This window comes from Octopus bimaculoides, chromosome 11, assembly GCF_001194135.2.
Source record: "Octopus bimaculoides isolate UCB-OBI-ISO-001 chromosome 11, ASM119413v2, whole genome shotgun sequence".
Classification (NCBI taxonomy): Eukaryota; Metazoa; Mollusca; class Cephalopoda; order Octopoda; family Octopodidae; genus Octopus; species Octopus bimaculoides.
Genome location: NC_068991.1, coordinates 24,891,933 through 24,895,383, shown reverse-complemented (window position 1 = coordinate 24,895,383; position 3,451 = coordinate 24,891,933). Strand labels below are relative to the sequence as shown.

General features: G+C 35.5%; 1 protein-coding gene across 2 annotated transcripts in view; it reads right to left on the bottom strand.

The window, feature by feature from the left end:
• Positions 1-3,102, bottom strand: part of LOC106883406 (epidermal growth factor receptor kinase substrate 8) — a 134,064-nt gene extending 130,962 nt beyond the window's left edge. The window contains exon 1 of one of the 2 annotated variants that reach the window (XM_052971640.1): positions 2,797-3,102. The gene's annotated coding sequence lies outside the window, so the exon portion shown is untranslated. The remainder of the gene's footprint in view (positions 1-2,796) is intronic. The other variant, XM_052971639.1, reaches the window with a different exon arrangement.
• Positions 3,103-3,451: the final 349 nt, after the last annotated feature.

Here is a 3,451-nt window from a genome sequence, read left to right as displayed (position 1 = left end):
GTGTGTGTGTGTGTGTGTATGTGTGTGTGTGTGTGTGTGTGTGTGTGCATGCCTATGTGTGCGCATATGTGTTTCACATGTATGCTTGTGTGTGTGTTTATGGGCTTGCCTACTACATTGTATCCATGCCCTTTATATTGTTGTTACTGTTATCATTGTTGTTCTTAGTTATGAAATTACTGTTTCCTATAAAATGAGCATGAAAATTTGATGGAAAGTTCCTCTTTAATTCTGTGAAAAACAGGAAGTTTGTATCATAGATTCAGATGTGGTCTCAGGCAGATGAGTATCGAAAAGAGTTAATTTGATAGCATTCTTTGGGTTTGTGAAAGAGGAAATATTAACCCTATTCCACCATGTCTAGGTAGACATGCCAAATAACACTTTTTGTTTTTTTCTGGCAAAAACTTCTTTGGATCAAATGTTTTCAATAAATTAAGGTTTATATAGTGATTCACAAAAAAGAAAAAACAAATAAATAAATATGGCACAGGCGCGACTGTGTTGAAAAAAATTTGCTTCTGAACTACATGGGCAAGTGCCTTCTACTATGGCCTCAGGCTGAACGAAGCCATGTGAGTGTATTTGGTAGACAGAAACTGTAAGAAGCCCATCGTGTGGGTGTGTGTTTATCTTCCACCACCGTTTGACCACCAGTGTTGGTGTGCTTACATCCCCGCAATTTAGCAGTTCGGCAAAAGTGACTGATAGAATAAGTCCCAGGTTTACAAAAAAATTACAAGTATTGGGGTCGATAGGTTCGACTAGAATTCTTCAAGGCGGTGCTCCAGCATGGCCGCAATCTAATGAGTGAAGCAAGATAAAAGCTACATAAAATAAAGAAGAAATTGCTTTCACATATTTTAATTTTCCTTCCCCTCTCCCAAATTTTTTATTTTTATTTTTTTCACGAAAACTTTTGAGAAATCCCACTTCTAAAAATATGGAAATTCTGATTCTGAACAAAAGAAAGAAACAACTTTATCAATATTTAAGTTTTTTTCCATTTTCTTTTTTCTCAAAATATCGATGTCGTCATGGCATTTCTTATGTTAAATTTCCTCTTGTGTTCATAAACCGAAAGACTGTCCCGATTTTCCCGCAGATCCTCTGATGTAACAGTACTCCTGATAATTAATTTGATTCATCTCGTCCGAGCTTTCGTATAAGGAATATAGATTACTTGAACCAGTGATTCTCAATCATTTTTTTACTTATAGACCCCTTACTCTGGTGGACCCATATAGTCATTCGATATTTAAAAACAACTTTTATAGATACTTCTTTCAAGATTCCTACTCTGTTCGTTATACATTCACTTGTGAAGGTTGAACTACGTAAAGCGTTAGAAAGAAACCTAACTATTTCTTGCAATAAATATCTGAAGCAAAAGTTTTTCATTGACACTTAATATAACGACTGTGAGTCTCGAAATCACTATTTCGCTCGTGAAGACACCCAAAAAAATCTTATATGGAGCCTCGGGGATCATATGAACCCTGGTTGAATACCACTGGTATAAACAATGTAAAAAAAATAACAAGTCAATTGTATTTACTTAATTGATTCATCGACCTCAAAACAGATCTAAAATATGGAAAATCTGCACGTGAGTGAGAGGTGTCAGATGTCTATACCAAACAGCTAAGATCCTACAGGATCCTTAGCAGTAGGCGATGGTGGGGATAAGTTTTAAGAACTGAAATCAAAAGCAAACGACAAAAGTAGGAACATCGGCGGGGGTAAAGAATACGTACACCACCCGTTTTCGGAGTAACGAAAACCCTAACCCTAAACACCGGAACATCTAACGTAGTTGCTCAATTTGCTAGGAATAATAGTCAAATCTCGCTCATTTCACATCAAGCCCGTTGCCAGACCTTGGTGCCAGGGGGTGCTTCAGAATATTTTGGGTGGGCATTAACTTATGTTGCGGGAGGATTTTTGTAAACTGTATTTTTTAAATCTGAGGGTACACCATTGAATAGTGAGGAGAAGGGCAGTGCCGTTCACTGAATCCCCTTAGTGCCTGGCATTTATCACACTTAAAAAGGACACATTAGACAACGTTGCCAAGTCCCTGTTTATATTAATCTTTTTTCTAACTACGTGTGTGTGTGTGTGTTGTTGACAAGCTTCTTATAACATTGACCCCTTCAGTGAATCGTTGATAACTTATTGACCCCTTTCATGTAAATTTCTAAAATAAAATTAAAACGTATAATTGAGAGAAAGAAATTCTTGATTCAAAAATAAATTCCTTCGTTCTTTTGTGTTATCACTTTTAATAAGAAATATTTAAAGTGTCGGCTCGTCCCCCACATAAAGACATATAATGAACAGAACACACGTAAGGAAACTGATAAAGAATAATTAAAATTCAGTTATATTGCATAAATACAGTATATTCGAAATATCTAATGTGTAATATGTATTTAACGAAACTAATTACTACATCGATATTTGGCTGGAAATTAATGAGTTTTAGCCTTAAATTACTTCGTTCCTCCAAATTCAATTCCTAATAATTCAGCATCTTTAATGCTCAAAATCGTTTCAAGTGTTTATGGACCCCATTCAACAGTTAGGCAAGACTCAAGGTTCAATATAAACCACTTTGCCAAGCCTTAGTCAATACAGTTAGGCTCAATTAGAAACAGTCTTTATATAAGGATTGAGCAAGAGCAGTAAATAGTGAAGAATAATGAAAAGTCAAATAAAATAAATTAACTTGAAGTTGGCGGTTTTACTTTAGTTGTTCATCCGTTAATTAATTGTAATTAATAATCAACCTACCTGACGGTCTGCTAAGTTAATTGGTGGAGAGCGAAGGAAAATGTCCTCTTTTCACTGATAAACAAATTTTGTTGATACGTAAAGAGAAATATTTTGATAGGAGTGGGAAAGACGTGAAAAAAAGAAAAAAAAACAAAGGTATGTCGTATTAAACTGACGGAATAAAACCTCTTTCTTTCCCCTCTCTCTCTCTATCTCTTTTCTTTTCTTCACGCTCTCTTTCTTCCTCTCCCCGTTACTTTTATATTACTCTCCTTCACTGCGTCTTTTCTTTTATGTCTCTCTTCTTTCCACCCTTAACCGTATTGCTTTGTCATTATGTCTAATATAGTATATATATAGTATATGGACACACTTTAAAAATCCACAATTACTACAACGACAACTGAAAAATAGTTTTCTAGCAGGCTGAATGATGACGTAAAGGTACCTTCGTTGGCATCTACAAAGGCGGTGACGGTGATGGTCACGCTACAAGAATAAGTCAACACCAACATTGACTAGCAATGGCAATTTCTTTTGATCTTGTGCACTAAAAGGCACTTAGATAATTGATTGTGTGTGCGTGTGTGTACACACATTTGCACGGTGATCGCTATAAGCTTATAAAAATACCACTTAAAACCATTCGTTTGTGTGTGTGTATATATATATA